We start from the raw sequence: 18,956 nt of genomic DNA, 5'->3' as shown, positions 1-18,956 counted from the left end.
TGAAGAATAACGCCTCATCAAACGGGAACATCAGGGAGTTTTTTTTGTTTTTTTTGTGAGTGTACCCATTGGGTACGGGTGCCACTACCGGAGCAACCTGGGATGCCTCAGCTGGCTCGTCAGGCTTCCATGTCTCAGTCGGTTTGTCAGGTTTACAAGACCCGGTTGTCCTGTCAAGTCTCCGTTGCCGAGTCTACTGAGGATGCCTCAGCTAGCTCGTCAGGCTCCCGAGCCTTAGCCGGCTCGTCAGGATCCAGCGCCATGGCCGGCTCGTCAGGCTCCCGCGCCTCAGACAGAAGCAACTGATCCATTCCTGGTCCTCGGGACCGTCCCTCTGGTTGGCGTCCTGAGGCTGGAGCTGCGCTTCAGGGAGGGGGTAGTGTCATGTATACTCCTTCTCCGGTGCTCGAGGTCGTCAGGCTACTCACACCTGTCACCATCATTACGCGCATCAGCTCCTCATCAGACTCACCTGGACTCAATCACCTGCCTGATTACCTTCCCTATATATGTCACGCTCTTTGATTCTTTCCTGAGGCGTAATTGGTTCTGTTCTATTGTTTCTCGCAGAAATCAAGGTAAGACCCAGATGCAGACACGTCGAATTGACAATGGTTTAATATTCCAACAGGGGCAGGCAATAGACAGGTCAAGGCAGGCAGGGGTCAGTAAACCAGAGTTGTGGCAACAGTACCAGACAGCAGGCAGGCTCAGGGTCAGGGTAGGCAGAGGTCAACAATCCAGAGGTGAGGCAAAGTTACAGGTTGGCAGACGGGCTCAGAGTCAGAACAGGCAAGGGTCAAAACCAGGAGGGCAAGAAAAAGAGAGACTTGGAAAAGCAGGAGCTGAGAACAAAAACGCTGGTTGACTTGACAAACAAGATGAACTGGCAACGGACAAACAGAGAACACAGGTATAAATACACAGGGGATAATGGGGAAGATGGGCGACACCTGGTGAAACAGATCAGAGTGTTACAGTTTCATGCCTGTACGCTACTCGTGTTTCTTGTTTTGTGCCTTGTGTTATTGAAAGTCACTCCCTGAACTTGCTTCCCAACTCCCAGCATACCTGTTACAATATTTTTGTTCAATATAAGTGGATGCATGTTTTATTCCCTGCAACTTTGCCTAAAAACATTTTAAATCGGAGTTGTGCCTGTTGTTCACATGCGTATCTGCCCTCCCATTGGCTACAATGTTTCCGCCTGATCCGTCTCCTCCTGCCTGCCTTCAGCCTTTGCAGACATTAATTCCCATTGTTAGACCGGTCAGTCCACTATCTTGTCAGTATATACAGTATATCACAAAAGTGAGTACACCCCTCACATTTTTTGTAAATATTTGAGTATATCTTTTCACGTGACAACACTGAAGAAATGACACTTTGCTAAAATGTAAAGTAGTGAGTGTACAGCTTGTATAACAGTGTAAATTTGCTGTCCCCTCAAAATAACTCAACACACAGCCATTAATGTCTAAACCGCTGGCAACAAAAGTGATTACACCCCTAAGTGAAAATGTCCAAATTGGGCCCAATTAGCCATTTTTCCTCCCTGGTGTCATGTGACTCGTTAGTGTTACAAGGTCTCAGGTGTGAATGGGGAGCAGGTGTGTTAAATTTGGTATCATCGCTCTCACACTCCCTTATACTGACTGGTCACTGGAAGTTCAACATGGCACTTCATGGCAAAGAACTCTCTGAGGATCTGAAAAAAAGAATTGTTGCTCTACATAAAGATGGCCTGGGCTATAAGAAGATTGCCAAGACCCTGAAACTGAGCTGCAGCACAGCACACTCAGAACAGGCCTCGCCATGGTCGACCAAATAAGTTGAGTGCACGTGCTCAGCCTCATATCCAGAGGTTGTCTTTGGGAAATAGACGTATGAGTGCTGCCAGCATTGCTGCAGAGGTTGAAGGGGTGGGGGGGTCAGCCGGTCAGTGCTCAGACCATACGTCGTACACTGCATCAAATTGGTCTGCATGGCTGTCATCCCGGAAGGAAGCCTCTTCTAAAGATGATGCACAAGAAAGCCCGCAAACAGTTTGCTGAAGACAAGCAGACTAAGGACATGGATTACTGGAACCATGTCCTGTGGTCTGATGAGACCAAGATAAACTTATTTGGTTCAGATGGTGTCAAGCGTGTGTGGCGGCAACCAGGTGAGGACTACAAAGACAAGTGTGTCTTGCCTACAGTCAAGCATGGTGGTGGGAGTGTCATGGTCTAGGGCTGCATGAGTGCTGCCGGCACTGGGGAGCCGGCAGCACTCAGCTACAGTTCATTGAGGTAACCATGAATGCCAACATGTACTGTGACATACTGAAGCAGAGCATGATCCCCTCCCTTCGGAGACTGGGCCGCAGGGCAGTCTTCCAACATGATAACGACCCCAAACACACCTCCCAGACAACCACTGCCTTGCTAAAGAAGCTGAGGGTAAAGGTGATGGACTGGCCAAGCATGTCTCCAGACCTAAACCCTATTGAGCATCTGTGGGGCATCCTCAAAATGAAGGTGGAGGAGTGCAAGGTCTCTAACATCCACCAGCTCCGTGATGTCGTCATGGAGGAATGGAAGAGGACTCCAGTGGCAACCTGTGAAGCTCTGGTGAACTCCATGCCCAAGAGGGTTAAGGCAGTGCTGGAAAATGATGGTAGCCACACAAAATATTGACACTTTGGGCCCAACTTGGACATTTTCACTTAGGGGTGTACTCACTTTTGTTGCCAGCGGTTTACACATTAATGGTTGAGTTATTTTGAGGGGACAGCAAATTTACACTGTTATACAAGCTGCACACTCACGACTTTACATTGTAGCAAAGTGTAATTTCTTCAGTGTTGTCACATGAAAAGATATACTCAAATATTTACAAAAATGTGAGGAGTGTACTCACTTTTGTGATATACTGTACATCATCTTTGACTGACATAACAGACAAGAAAGGAGAAGACTTTAGACCGTTAAGATATTCCCAAGATGGTTTCCTTTCCATCCTTTGCCCATATATGCGCTAGTCCCACTTCCTCCTGCAGCCAGGAACCATTCAAAACTATGCAGCAGTCCCTGTCCATGGTGCTGAATTACCTGTTATGTGTAGTTAAATCCTGCCTCTGAAATTTAATGCGTCTATCCACTCCCACTTCTGCTTTGACATTTAGCTGAATGATCGAATTGATTATTTTCCTTCAACCTTTTCTCTTGCCCTCTCTCCCCCCTCATTACCATTGTTCACTCCCCCGTCTCTCTCTGTCTCTCTATCTCTCTCTGTTTCTATATTCCAGCTGCTTAAACAGCTTCCTATCCTCTTTCAACCTGTCAAAATGTTTTCACACATCACCACTTCAATGGAAGAGTCAAGCATCAGCCAAATACCTCCTCCAAAACATTCAACTCTAAACACAGTCACACATTATATAAATGATTGGTTGGGTAGACATGACTTCAAACCAATGCAAGGTCAAACTGCAAGCAGCCAGATCTCCTTTTCCACAAAGCGGAGTATATTATCATTCGTACAATACAATCTGTGTCTACTGTTTGACTGACAAGGTTTCAGTAGGTGTCATTGCGTGGCCGTGATCTGGCAATCAGAAAGAAAGAAGATCACTTCTGGAGTGTCTGTCTGCCTCACAGAGCATCTGTTTTATCTCCTCACAGTGTTGTGTGTCACAGGAGGTTGGTGGAACCTTCATTGGGGTGGACATGCTTGTGGTAATGGCTTGAGCGGAATGGGTGGATTGGTATCAAATATATCAAACACATGGTTTCCTTGTGAGAGAACACTTTTGATAACCATAACAAATATATTAGTCTGTCCAACAACTCTGATATTTTTTTGCCCTTCTATCAGTATTTATGTATGTTTGCTCACAGCATATACAGATGATAAGTGAGCAGTGAGCAGTCTGTCTCATTTACAGTAGGTAGTGAGTGGGATTAGTCACACAGTACCAGCCTCCTGGCAGGACAGTGGATGTTATCCATGCATTACTCATCAACAGTCAGCCTGTTCTCCCAACTCTCCCTCAATCTCCAGCCCTACCCCGACCAGCCCAGACCAGTTCAGCCCAGCCCAGTCCTGCCCAGACCAGCCCTACCCAGACCAGCCCAGACCAGTTCAGCCCAGCCCAGACCAGCCCTACCCCGACCAGCCAAGCCCTGCCCAGACCAGTTCAGCCCAGACCAGCCTAGTCCTGCCCAGACCAGCACTACCCAGAACAGTATGTCAGGCCATTGTGTCATGTCTGATTGAGCCACCTACAGGGCCACTGAGGGGACCTCACCAATGGCCCCTGGGCCCTCTCAGAGTCTCTTCTCTGTCTCCCCACCCGACAACAGTGACAGAGCTAGAATGACGTGACCTTGAAGTTGGCCGACAAGTGGCGACTGATCAGAGTGCCCTACAATCAAAGTGCTTTCTCTTTAGACTGAGGAGAGAGTTGTCAGGAGATTAGTTTGACACGAGGTCCGTGGTAAATGGACTGTTCAATGCAGATAAATGGACTGTTCAATGCAGGTAAATGGACTGTTCAATGCAGATAAATGGACTGTTCAATGCAGATAAATGGACTGTTCAATGCAGATAAATGTTCCACATACTGGTTATGACAAGTGATAGGAATTTGTAGGATTTTTCCAAAAGTCAAGCGTGAATATAGAACTTTACTTTTACTGTTGATGTTGAAATAATTGAACAGTAGGTTGATGGACTTATTTTAAGTTGAAACGTGGGGAATAAAAAGGATATTTTACACAGTGATTTCACATTTCTCTCTACGTCCCTATCTCTCTCTAGATTCACACTGTATTTAGCAGATGAGGTGGTTTGAGTGGTGCGGGTGTGTGCTGTATCCATGCAGCAGAGGGCTGTTTGCAGCAGCAGGCGTTGCTCGGTGGCAGGTGCCCAGAGCGTAATGGAGAAGAGTACAGTAAGCATTATAATCCCTTGTACCCGCTCCTCTGACAGACGTACACACACACACACACACACACACATACACAACCCCCTGACACACCAAAAACACCCACAGTCCTTGTCTCTCTCCAGAGGGTGTATTCATTCCGCAGATTCTGTTACAAAATTTTTTTTTAAACAGATGCAAATAGAACAAAATGGACCTACCTGAATTTGTCCAATAGAAACTCTTCTTTTGTTCTGTTTGCTTCTGTTCGTGCCAGCCTGCTGGGCATAGCAGGGAGCAGACACTGAGCTTGGTGGTGCAAAAATGTTCTAACATCCTGAGTCATTTTGTGATGTTGGGATTTCTAAGTGATTTAATACAAAATAGGCACATTTTGTGAGTGTTGATACTCTAAATTGATACTCACAAAGGTGTATGTGCCAGACCCAAACACACACACTCCTCCTCTGTTCATCAGTGATGGAGGTCCTGTAGAGTAACACATGAGAATGAATGGAGGAGCAGGCAGACAGACAGTGTGTGAAGACGATTCTGGTCCCCTCCAGGCTCGGTGGGGGTGACGCTGAAACCCTCTCTTATCTCTCTAGGCAGATAGAGAGGACAGGAGGGGGGCAGACGTGTCTCTCACACCCTCTCTGTATGCGGCTCTAGTCCAACAACAGCCAGTCACACCCCTGCTGTTCCAAAATAAGACAGCTCCACTGTCACTGACCACCAGAAATGAGTTCAGGATGATGTCATGAATGCAAGACTCAACAGCTTGCAAGAGATGTTGAATGTAACATATACCTCATTCTCTCTGTTTTGGACCTTCCCCCTCTGTCAGCTCTGTGAAGTATTACTGACAACCTCTATAAGTTGAGAATTGGGTCACTCCTCTTAGAGGTGACAGGGTGTGGAGGTCATTGTGAGCCCTGAGTGACACTCAACTCCGTGGGGTACTGTAAGTGCCCACATGGCCCATTGCTAATGGAGTCCGTCCCCTCAGACCTCTAACCCCCCCCAAACATACACACACATATGCATGTACACACATATACACACACGCACCCTGCCCTGGTTCAGACACGTCTCCAAGCCCAGACGGGGACTAGCCAAGTGGCGGCATGGAAACAATCACCAGGACAATGCCAAGGGGATGAGGGCCCTTGTTATATTTTAATGGGATTGGGACAAAGGTCGGCGTGTTGTCTGTTATTATAATCTTCCCTGGCTTCCTGTGCAACCACTGACAAATCACTGATGCATAACTTCCCTTTGTCTCTTCTTGAATTTGAAGGTTTGAGACAGTTGTGTATTGATCCCTTGTTAGAGGCCCATTATAATCTTTCATACAGGCCCATATAGTTCAAATGAATTCAGCTCCCATCCTTTTCACTCCTTCCAAATGGTCATTAGGCAACATCGCTGTTTGGTTTTTTGACTCTGCCTTTGCCCAGGCAGGCAAAGATTTACAGTGATTGCGCTCCTCGTCCAAACGAGTGGTAACTACAGATCTCCTGATCCAGCCGGCCTTCAAAGAGGGTTTAACCAGCCTGCCAATGTGTGTCTGTGTACAGAGAAACTTCTGAAGACAAGCACAGTGTTGAGCTGAGCGTCTCAGAGAGAGACAGCTCTTTTGGCTTGGCAGTTGCATTCCACTCTAGGAGGCACTCGATAGGCTTTTGAAACGTATTTTCCAACTCATCAAACTGTTTTGGTCTTAGGATTTGCTGTGCTATGCTGTATCGTACCTACCGTCTGTGTCATTCCCATCCTGCAGATCAAAGCATCTGTTGATCCCACACAGCGGTATCTCTCTCCAGAGGAACCCTTCACTCCAGGAGTCTCTGTCTGGAGTGAGTGGGGGACTGGAGTGCTTGATAATTACAGCTTCACCTGGGATAATGATGGAGTGGAAGTCTTTAACTCCCCCATGATGCAGACAGGAGGTGCAAGTCGTAGTGAGATAAATGTCAAAAGTAGCCTGGCATCAACCAGATCGACCACGTGGTACATCGTTAGCGCAGCTTAATAAAAATGTGGCTAAGAGCCAGGCTAAATCAGAGTTCCAACCCCTATCTTTGCCCCCTTACTAGGCCCCATAGGGTTCTCTTGAGTGGATGACACCACGTTCCACTCGTCGCAAACATTCAAACAGCATTGCCAGATGTAGCCAAGGGCTTGTTCATTTGTGGATGCGGAAAAAAAAGAAAAACAAATAATCATGTATCTTTTTAAAAACCTCCATGCCAATGACATTTGCCCATCTGTAGTTGGCCCATTCTTTGGGAGAGAGCTATTTTCCCCCTCTGTTAAATGCCAGCCTCTCACCGTGAGGTAATTTAAGTCTGCATCCTGCCAGTTAATTAAGCTGAGACCACTGCTTAGCTCTAACAGGGTTCCACACTCATCCTCTCTCACCTGGAGCCGGTTCAAGGCTAGCGGCACCGCACCGCTCAGGATACTGAAGAGCCACTCGCTGTTATCTCTCCACCCCTCAGTACTGTACTGTACTGTACGTCAAGGCTGCCACTTTCGAAAACACTAGACCCAGGTTCTCTTTCAAGCATTGAAAAACAATCTGAGGGCAAGATTTGTTGTGGTCTGTCTCGCAGTCATAGCAGCCATTTGTTGTGTCTGGAGGTCATGTTTTGTTTCTGAGAGAAAGAACTGCAGGTGTGGAGAAGTTCTACTTTCATTGGCTCCCAAAATGGTGTACTTCTTTTTATCAGTACAGGAACAGAATAGCAAGTTACTATTTAAGCGCCTCTTTTCTGTGTAAATCTGTGCTGCTTCTGTAGCTTATTGACTGACCATGATTCCCCAGGTCATGCCAAGATGGACCATCACTCTCCAGTTAAGGCTAGAGCTTAAACATTTTTGTGTGGACTGCAGAAAAACGTAGGGCTTAAATGATTCTTGTACAGTCTACAATAACAGAATTTAGGCAAAAAGACAGATATGTTCTGCATGCTAATGCAGTATTGTGCATAATAGCTGTTCCACACAATAGTAACACAGTTTCTCCTAACACCCTTACCTTGTGTGTCTAACCATTAAAACTGTGACGGTAAGCAGGCTGCAGCAGGGGGCCGTTGAGAATATATTACTTCATGAAAGGTCCCTTCTTTCCTCAGTTCCAGGAGGACTCTAATCAAGCATTGCTTTATATAATGAAGGTGAAATTCTTCCATGGGAAACATGCGGTGGCATCCGTCTCACGATCTCCTATCCTCCCCTATCCTTTTTTCCCCTCTCCTCTCCTGTCCGTGTCATACATCTCTGACCCCAAACTGACCCCAGAGCCACTTTATGAAAGGCTTAAAAATGACTCAGGCTTACATTAGCTGTTTCAGCTACTTGTAACACAGGCTGGTCTGGCAAGGTCTCACTAGAGTGGGCGCTGATTGCCCCATGCTTTTAAGTGAAGTACAAGAGGATGGAATCTCAAACCAGTCACCTTGGTCTGGAATGGCCAGTGTCCATGGGGATATGTTTAAATGCCCACCTCTTTGCCCTTAACCTTTCCTCTCCATTGGCTGGTCTGTTGGAGTGATTGTCAACCTGGCTCCAATTAGAATGGCAGGTTATGTGAGTTAGAGAGGCTCTATGAGACCTAAACATCCTCAGAGGGAGGCATCCCTCTGCTGTCAAAGCCATTATAGCTCTCATCTGTATCAGTCAGCATCCTCACTTCACGCATCCATCCATCAGCTATTCATTGTGTAGCCTGCCGTACATCAGAGTCTCGCCTCAGTGCAACAGCATATACTGGAGCTCGCTAACCTCTCCCCCCAAAGCATTTGATGAGGAGATATGTGCTGGTTGTCTCTAGCACTGCTCAATATCGATTCAGACGTGTTACATTTATCATGATGTGTTGAGTCTCAGGGTAGTTGCTTTCCTCTCGAAACAGCCTCTTCTTATCTTTGGTGTTCTGTCTATCCCTCTAACTTGTAACAAAATAATTACTACTCCTCTGTACCAAAGTTGCCACCTAAAGGCAGCTAGCTCCTACTTTACCACTTTGTGATTCTGGACATTCTGTTATTCTTTTGCTCTCTCACAACTGGTGGGTAGCAATTGAATCACCAAAGTATTGAGTTCCTGTAACACTCTCCCATCCGTTCCTCTCCACCGGTCCCGGTCCCCCCCTCAGGACCTGTGTATCCTCCCCAGAGATCACACCCAATCAGATTGTGCTGTGCCTTCTCATCGTGACCCCAGGGATGTTGCCTTTCCTTTTATTTTCAAACTCATTTAGAGAAACTTTGGTGTTTCCGTCCAAACCCCTACAAACACTCTAACCATATCTCATTCCCTTCCCTTCTACTAACAGAGAGTGACTATCTAATGACAGCACCTTCCTCTTTTTAATGTCCATCTTCCTTTGCGCCACCACAATTACTGTAAATCTTTAAGTGTAATTTAATTTGGACATTAACAGTGTCTACTTTGGCATTCCCCGTCGGTTTTCTATTGATTCCCGCTCAGCGCCTGGCAAGATGTCCCTGGATGCCACCAGCAGCCGGAACTGTCTGCCAATCTAATCGTGTGCAGGGACCCCATACCGATAAAAGCTGTGCCATTTTCCCAGCCAGAATTTCAGCCTTTTTTCAGTCAGGCTCCATCGCCTTCTCTAATTCTCTTCAAGCTCTTGTTACTGTGTTATTTACTATGAAGCAGAGACTGAGATTCAGATTTTCCGCATGCATAGTATTCAGATCACATCACGATGTGAGTTGGGTTATTCGCCTCACCGACTTCATCACACTCCAACACCAACTCCTCGTTTTGTTCCCCCTTGGAGTCACATTCTGTCCACGTTCCCTTCCTTACCCAGAATGCAGGGGGAGTTTTCCATTACCCCATTAAGCCTTGTTGGGGAGATAAGGTTCCTCGTCTCCTCTCCTCTCCCTCAAGGAGGCCTGCTGTTGTCAGGAGAACATAAACACACACGTTCGGCCTTCGCTGTCTGGTCCTTCTCGCCTCCCTGTCATCATGTGTGGTCTCCCAACCATTGAGATATTCTCCCCTTTTCCCTAGCACTGCTGTTTATCATCTTAGCGTCGCTACTGCTGCTCCTGCTGCCTTGCTGCTGTTATAACATGGCTGTCTAACAAATAGGACCTGGCTAATCATTTAGACTGATTATCCACTGGCCGGCCAGGTGTTCTGCTAGGGCTATAATGTTTCATGCAAAGCGTAACACTGGAATTTGAGTACATGATCTGTCAAGGTATACAGTACAGTATGTCATCAGGAGATGCACAAATATCCATATTTCTCCAATATTTCTAGACAGGAGTTTAGAGTCATTATGTACAGTATTTGCAATATAGTCATTAATTCAGATTTTTGTCGTATTCTTTACATATTAAACCGGGGGGTCTGCATAAATACTGCAGAGTTTAGGCCAGTTTCGCTGTTTGTTTGTTTGTTTATCCTTATTTTTATCTCGAAAACTACTACTACCGAGTCATTTTAGTTATTTTCTTTTTCAGTCTGCATTTTAAATGGAGTACATTGAGATGTTGTGTTACTGATCTATCCACAATACCCAATAATGTCAAAGTGGACTTTGGTTTAAAGAACATTTCAGAAATGAATGAACAATTAAAAGCTGAAATGTCTTGAGTCAATAAGTATTCAACCCCTTTGTTATGGCAAGCTTAAATAAGTTCAGGAGTGAAAATGTGCTTAACAAATCACAGGGTAAGTTGCATGGACTCATTATTTGTTCAATAATAGTGGCTAACATGATTTTTGAATAACTATCCCATCTCTGTACCCCACAAATACAATTATCTGTAAGGTCCCTCCATCGAGTAGTTCATTTCAAATACAGATTCAACCACAAAGACCAGGGAGGTTTTTCAATGCCTCACAAAGAAGGGCATCGATTGGTAGATGTGTAATATTTTTTAATGAAAATGCTGAATATCCCTTTGAGCCTGGTAAAGTTATTCATTACACTTTGGATGGTATATCAATACACTCATTCACTACAAAGATACAGGCGTCCTTCCTAACTCAGTTGCCGGAGAGGAAGGAAACTGCTCAGGGAGTTCACCATGAGGCCAAGAGTGATTTTAAATTAGTTACATAGTTTAATGGTTGTGATAGGAGAAAACTGAGGATGGATCAACAACATTGTAGTTACTCCACAACACTAACCTAATTGACAGAGTGAAAAGAAGGAAGCTTGTACAGAATAAAAATATTGCAAAACATGCATCCTCTTTGCAACAAGGCACTAAAGTAATACTTTAAAAACATTTGCAAAGCTAAAAAGTTGACTTTTTGTTCTGAATACAAAGTGTTACGATTGGGGCAAATCCAATACTACCCATAACTGTCTCCATATTTTCAAGAATAGTGGTGGCTGCATCATGTTATGGGTGTGCTTGTCATCGGCAAAGATTAGGGAGTTTTTTTAGGATAAAAAGAAACGGAATACAGCATTAAGCACAGACAAAATCCTAGAGGATAGCCTAGTTCAGTCTGCTTTCCAACAGACACTGGGAGAGAAATTCACCTTTCAGCAGGACAATAACCTATAAGACACAGTCAAATCTACACCGGAGTTACTTCCCAAGACAACATTGAATGTTCCTGCGTGGCCTATTTACAGTTTTGACATAAATCGGCTTGAAAATCAATGGCAAGACTTGATACTGGCTGTCTAGCAATGATTAACAATCAACTTGACAGAGCGTGAAGAATTTCTAAAAGAGCATTGGGCAAATAATCTGCAATCTTGGTGTGCAAAGGTCTTAGAGATTTACCCAAAAAGACTCACCGTTGTAATCACCACCAAAAGTGCTTCTACAAAGTATTGACTTAGGGGTGTGAATACTTGTGTAAATTAGATATTTCTGTACTTCATTTTCAATACATTTGCAAACATTTCTAAAAACAATGAATGGAGCCCAATACAGGCAAATCCTTGAGTAGAACCTGCTTCAGAGTGCAAACGACCTCCAACAGGACAATGTCCCAAGCATACATCCAAAGCAACGCTGTAATGGCTTCAGAACAAGAATGTGAAAGTCCTTGAGTGGCCCAGCCAAAGCCCGGGTTTGAATCCCATTGAAAATCTGTGGAAAGAATGGAAGACTGTTGTTGTAACTTAACAAAAAGTTAACAAATATGTATTTTAATCAATGCAATGAATATCGATAACAACAACAGAATAAACACATTTTTAATTACATACCTACAGTAGAAAAGAGGAGAATATATTATTTCTAATGATGTGCACTTTATTTCTTAACTCCTAATATTGAGCAAATTACACTCACTGGAGCTAACCAATTACACACACTGTGACGCTTACTCGACGTTGCCGGTCTACTAACCACCAGACCTGCTCCCCATCGTTACGCACACCTGGACTTCATCATCACCCTGATTCCTCTCCCTTTGTTTAGCCCTCAGTAGCATTAGTCTTCAGGCAGTATTGGTTTGTTTGCATTCAGTATGCTACTCCTGTTTTGATTACCGTCATGGTCATTATTATTAAACTCGCCTTCTGCACCTGCGTCCTAATTGCGTATACTTTAAACTCACGCACCCGTGATTAGGCTATCAGTGCGCTGGCCGCTGGTAAGTTTTCTTGACTATACAGCTGCTCTTAGCGAAAATGTGTTTGGTGTTACTTTTCTAGCTAATAGGTAGGCTATGTTAGAGTTTACACTTCCTCTTCCAATTATAATGTGGGGAGGAAGCTTGTCACAGTATTTCTGTGCCTTCAAATTGCCATAGATTAAATTGTGTTTGTCTATAGCTTATACCATAACCCCATCGACACTATTCACAATGTTGACAGCAGCAAACCGCTCGCCAACACGATGCCATACACGTGGTCTGCAGTTGTGTGGCTCATTGGACGTACTGCCAAATTCTCTAAAACGATGTTGAGGGGCAGCTTATTGTAGAGAAATGAATAGATTCTCTGGCAACAGATCTTGTAGACATTCCTGCAGTCAATATGCCAATTGCACGTTCCCTCAACTTGAGACATCTGTTGTGTGACAAAATGTTATATTTTAGAGTGGCCTTTTATTGTCCCCAGCACAAGGTGCAGCTGTGTAATGATCATGCTGCTTAATCAATGTTAATTAATGTGATATGCCACGGCTGTCAGGTGGATGGATTATCTTTGCAAAGGAGAAATGCTCACTAACAACGTTGTAAACAAACATTTTGAAGAAATAAGCTTTTTTGTGCCAATGGAACATTTCTGGGATCTTTTATTTCAGCTCATGAAAGATGGGACCAACACTTTACATGTTATGTTTAATTTTATTCAGTGCACTACGTCACTTACATCATGTCTTTTATCTCTGGTCTAGTGTCTGAGCTCAAAATTTCACAGTTGGTCTGGAGAGATTTGTCTCTATCCGCGGAGACCCAGACTTCTGCAAGAGGAGAGTAGGAGATGGACTGTCTGTGAGTGTTTTCCGTGCTTCGACAGGACTCTAAAGCTGTATCCTCGGTAGGCGGGCCAACTCTTTATCGGCTTCTCCAGGGGGGCCTGGGCATTCACTGTGCCACTCTGATTTAATTGTGCTTTCTGGATGACTGCTTTTTACCTTCGTCTTTCCCCAGCTCAGCACATCTCCATCACGATGAACTACTGGAGACAGGACAGGGGGAGAGTGAGATAGATATAGGGAGGTAGAGGGAGAAAGATAGGGTGGCTAGAAAAAGCTCTTTATTTACCCTCTCAAAATGTCATTAAAAGCAAAAAAAAATGTGTCTGTTCCTTGAAGGGGAGCTTTGCTGCTTCCTAATTGCCCACTGTACCTGCAAAATGTCCTGTCAGCCAGATGTGTTGTCCAGAGCCATTCTCATTTCTTGGCCCTCTCTCTTTTTTTCATTTTTTTCAATACGTGGTCACAAATGACAGGAAGGTCACAAAATATATCTTTCTATCTACTTAGCTGGGAAACTGTGAGCCACTCCTTAACAGACCTTTGGAAGAGTCACTGGGCAACTCAATTATAAGCATTGGTGAAAATGCCACAGCACTGGTGTCTTTGCATTAAATTGATTTGTTCAGACAATGCCATGTATCATCCATGATGGAGAAATGTGTTGAGGATGAGCTGACTCAATAGAATGCCTCTTTGATGAACAATCACTTTGTTTTTGTGAGTGACACATTCCAAAGGAATACAAAATACATTTTGTGCACAAATTTGTTTGCATTTCTCTTTTATCAAAATAAACCATCCACCTGACAGATATAGCTGATCATTACACAGGTGATTATCATTAAATGGCACGATCATTACACAGGTGCATCTTGTGCTGGGGACAATAAAATGTCACTAATGTTTTAGAATGTTAATGCAGTCCACATGTCACAAGGATCTCTACACAATTCCTGTAAGCTGAAACTGTCCCAGTTCTTCCATGGCCTGCATACTCACTAGTAATGTCAACCATTTAGCGTGTTTGGGATCCTCTAGATCAACGTGTATGACAGCATGTTCCAGCTCTTGCTGGATGAAATTGTTAGTAGCTACTATCTTGTCTCATCGCTTCAACTCCCGTACGGGCTCGGGAGAGACAAAGGTTGAAAGTCATGCGTCCTTCGATACACAACACAACCAAGCCGCACTGCTTCTTAACACAGCGCGCATCCAACCCGGAAGCCAGCCGCACCAATGTGTCGGAGGAAACACTGTGCACCTGGCAACCTTGGTTAGCGTGCACTGCGCCCGGCCCACCACAGGAGTCGCTGGTGCGCGATGAGACCAGGATATCCCTACCAAGCCCTCTCTAATCCGGACGATGCTAGACCAATTGTGGGTCGCCCCACCGACCTCCCAGTCGAGGCCGATTACGACAAAGCCTGGGCACAAACCCAGGGTCTCTGGTGGCACAGCTGGTGCTGCAGTACAGCGCCCTTAACCACTGCGCCACCCGGGAGGCCCCTCTGCAACTGTATCTTACAGAAGAAAAGAGCTTCTGGATATCAGTGCTGCGATCACTCACCTCGGATTAGACGAAGATTTCTTCAACAACAACAAGCAGGACTCACACGATATTCTCCAAACACCCCACAGGGCAGACATCCCAATTATTCACAAAAGGAAGCGACGAAGAGCCGGATGCCTCGCCCGGACCCGCAGAAGTCAACTAGGAAAGCTGACGTTACCGTCAATATTACTCGCCAACGTGCAATCATTGGACAATAAACTAGACGAGGTACAAATGACTATCCTACCAACGGGACATCAAAAACTGTAATATCCTATGCTTCATGGAATCGTGGCTGTATGACAACATGGATATTCAGCTAGCGGGATACACGCTGCACTGGAAGGATAGAACAGCACACTCCGGTAGACGAGGGGGGGCGGTCTGTGCATATTTGTAAACAACAGCTGGTGCACGAAATCTAAGGAAGTCTCTAGATTTTGCTCGCCTGAAGTAGAGTATATTGTGGTAAACTGCAGGCCGCACTACTTGCCTAGAGAGTTCTCAGCTATACTTTTCGTGGCTGTTTATTTACCACCACAGACAGGTGCTGGCACTAAGACCGCAGGAAGCACCAGTGACTCGGTCTATAAAAAAAAATGGTCAGATGAAGCAGATGCTAAACTACAGGACTGCTTTGCTGTCACAGACTGGAACATGTTCCGGGATTATTCCGATGACATTGAGGAATACACCACATCATTCACTGGCTTTATCAATAAGTGCATTGAGGACGTAGTTCCTACAGTGACTGTACGTACATACCAGAAGCCATGGATTACAGGCAACATTCACACTGAGTAAAGGGTAGAGCTGCCACTGTCAAGGTGCGGGACTCTAACCCGGAAGCTTACAAGAAATCCCGCTATGCCCTGTGACAACCATAAAACGGGCAAAGCGTCAATACAGGGCTAAGATTGAATCATACTATACCTGCTCCGACGCTCGTCGGATGTGGCAGGGCTTGCAAACTATTACAGACTACAAAGGGAAGCACAGCCGCGAGCTGCCCAGTGACACGAGCCTATCAGACAAACTACATCACTTCTATGCTCGCTTCGAGGCAAGCAACACTGAGGCATGCATGAGAGCATCAGCTGTTCCGGACGACTGTGTGATCACGCTCTCCATAGCCGATGTGAGTAAGACCTTTAAACAGGTCAACAAACACAAGGCTGCGGGGCCAGACGGATTACCAGGACGTGTGCTCCAGGCAATTTGTTGACAAACTGGCAGGTGTCTTCACTGACATTTTCAACATGTCCCTGATTGAGTCTGTAATACCAACATGCTTCAAGCAGACCACCATAGTCCCCGTAGCACTCACGTCCGTAGTCATGAAGTTCTTTGAAAGGCTGGTAATGGCTCACATCAACACCATTATCCCAGAAACCCTAGACCCACTCCAATTTGCAGATCAACAGATCTTCAGATGATGCCATCTCTATTGCACTCCACACTGCCCTTTCCAACCTGGACAAAATGAACACCTATGTGAGAATGCTATTCATTGACTACAGCTCAGCGTTCAACACCATAGTACCCTCAAAGCTCATCACCAAGCTAAGGATCCTGGGACTAAACACCTCCCTCTGTAACTGGATCCTGGACTTCCTGACAGGCCGCCCCCAGGTGGTGAGGGTAGGTAGCAACACATCTGCCACACTGATCCTCAACACTGGAGCTCCCCAGGGGTGCGTGCTCAGTCCCCTCCTGTACTCTCTGTTGACCCAGGACTGCATGGCCAGGCATAACTCCAACATCATCATTAAGTTTTCTGACGACACAACAGTGGTAGGCCTGATCACCGACAACGACGAGACAGCCTATAGGGAGGAGGTCAGAGACCTGCCCGGGTGGTGCCAGAATAACAACCTATCCCTCAACGTAACCAAGACTAAGATTTGGCATGGGTCCTGAGATCCTCAAAAGGTTCTACAGCTGCAACATAGAGAGCATCATGACCGGTTGCATCACTGCCTGGTAGCAATTGCTCTGGTACGGTAATTGCTCTGACCGCAAGGCACTTCAGAGGGTAGTGCGTACTTCCCATTACATCACTGGGGCAATGCTGCCTGCCATCCAGGACCTCTACACCAGGCGGTGTCAGAGGAAGGCCCTAAAAATGGTCAAAGACCCCAGCCACCCCAGTCATAGACTGTTCTCTCTACTACCGCATGGCAAGCGGTACTGAAGTGCCAAGTCTAGGACAAAAAGGCTTCTCAACAGTTTTTACCCCCAAGCCATAAGACTCCTGAACAGGTAACCAAATGGTTACCAGGACTATTTGCATTGTGTGCCCCCCCAACCCCTCTTTTTACGCTTCTGCTATTCTCTGTTCATCATATATGCATAGTCACTTTAACGATACCTACATGTACACACTACCTCAATAAGCCTGACTAACAGGTGTCTGTATATAGCCTTGCTACTCTTTTTTTCAAATGTCTTTTTACTGTTGTTTTATTTCTTTACTTACACACACACACACACACACACATATACACCTTTTTTTTCTCACCATTGGTTAGAGCCTGTAAGTAAGCATTTCACTGTAAGGTCTACACTTGTTGTATTTGGCGCACGTGACAAACTTTGATTTGATATCCAGCAACTTCACACAGCCATTGAAAAGGAGTGGGACAACATTCTACAGGACACAATCAACAGCCTGATGAACTCTAAGCGACGGAGAAGGCAAATGATGGTCACACCAGATACTGACTGTTTTTCTGATCCATGCCCCTACATTATTTTATGGTGTCTGTGACCAACAGATGCATATCTATATTCCCAGTCATGTTTAATCCATTGATTACCTGAGGAATTTATTTAAATTTGACGTATTTCCTTATATGGACTGTAACTCAGTAAAATCTTAGACATTTTTGCATGTTGGGTTTACATTTTTGTTCAGTATAGTTACTAGGTTACTATGTACTTGTCGTCTTATCTACTCTATTTAATTTGATTCTTTAGTCTTAGCCTGCAATTGCTCCTGAGACCGGCCTCTCATTATTATGGAAATGACCTTTTTCACAGTAACTAATTTTGTTGTAAATAAATTGCACAGCATTTAGGAGAATAAATAATTTGCATAAGTACCAGAGTGCAGTAGCTAGGATGGTGAGAGAGGTAGCATAATCTGCTGAGTTGGTTTAGAGAGACTTTTGCCTCTTTACTTGGGGCAATTTTCTGTCATCGCTCCCTTCAAAAACGTCACTGTTGTCATGGATCCAGCAAAGAACCCATCCACCTACCAGGGGACTCGATTGATTTCAGTTAAATGGATTCGTGTGAGTGTGCAAATGGCACGGCTGTGGAAAGGATAAGGGATCATTTTAGATGTACCTCAGTGAGATTTACATGATATGTTACACACTGTCCAGATTCAAGGGATGGGGAAATGGTAACCTTATCCACTTGGACTTCAATATCCCCAGGAAGGATCATTTGCATAAATTCCAAGTTCAAATTGGCTTGGATGTGTGTGAGTGTGCAAAGGACAACCTGTGGTAACACTATATTTGGATAGTCCATCTGTTGATGCATTACAGACTATCAGTAGCATTTCAACTTTCTACTAGCCCTAACCTTAAGCCTTATCCTAACGCCAAACTTAACCCTTATTCTAAACCTAACCCTAACCGTAACCTTAGCAAGCAGTTGCTTATCAACAGATAGTTTGTTTGACCATCGTTAGAGCATCTGCAAATTGACTATTCGGAATATACAATTAAAGTGTGACCCAGCCTACTCCTTTGATTAAATGGACCAAGTTGGTGTCTTTCCTGCGCTCTCCAATTGATGCAATGTAGAAAAGCGACTGGTTTCCTGTTAACAGTCTAAAACTTTCCTTTTTAAAAGTTCTCTCTTTAAAGACCACACACATTATTGATCCATTTCTTCAGTGCAATATTATAATGGCTTTACGTGGCAATTTGCCCTAAAAGTGATTGATTATCAATTAGCCAAAAGCCTGAATCCCAATAAGTAATGTTGTCCCAAAAGTACACAAATGGACAATACGTCTTAATACAAAACTAGCAGA

General features: G+C 44.8%; 1 protein-coding gene and 1 long non-coding RNA gene across 2 annotated transcripts in view; both read left to right on the top strand.

Annotated features, from left to right (window-relative positions):
• Nucleotides 1–18,956, top strand: part of kcnh2b (potassium voltage-gated channel, subfamily H (eag-related), member 2b) — a 317,198-nt gene that overhangs the window by 147,692 nt on the left and 150,550 nt on the right. The window lies entirely within an intron of this gene.
• LOC115130245 (uncharacterized) lies at nucleotides 13,275–14,160 on the top strand. The gene is made up of 2 exons (XR_003863748.2): nucleotides 13,275–13,412; nucleotides 13,526–14,160. It is a non-coding gene; the product is annotated as an uncharacterized LOC115130245 (long non-coding RNA).

The sequence above is a fragment of the Oncorhynchus nerka genome, linkage group LG6 (assembly GCF_034236695.1).
Source record: "Oncorhynchus nerka isolate Pitt River linkage group LG6, Oner_Uvic_2.0, whole genome shotgun sequence".
In the NCBI taxonomy this organism is placed as follows: domain Eukaryota; kingdom Metazoa; phylum Chordata; class Actinopteri; order Salmoniformes; family Salmonidae; genus Oncorhynchus; species Oncorhynchus nerka.
This window is presented reverse-complemented; position numbering and strand designations above follow the sequence as displayed.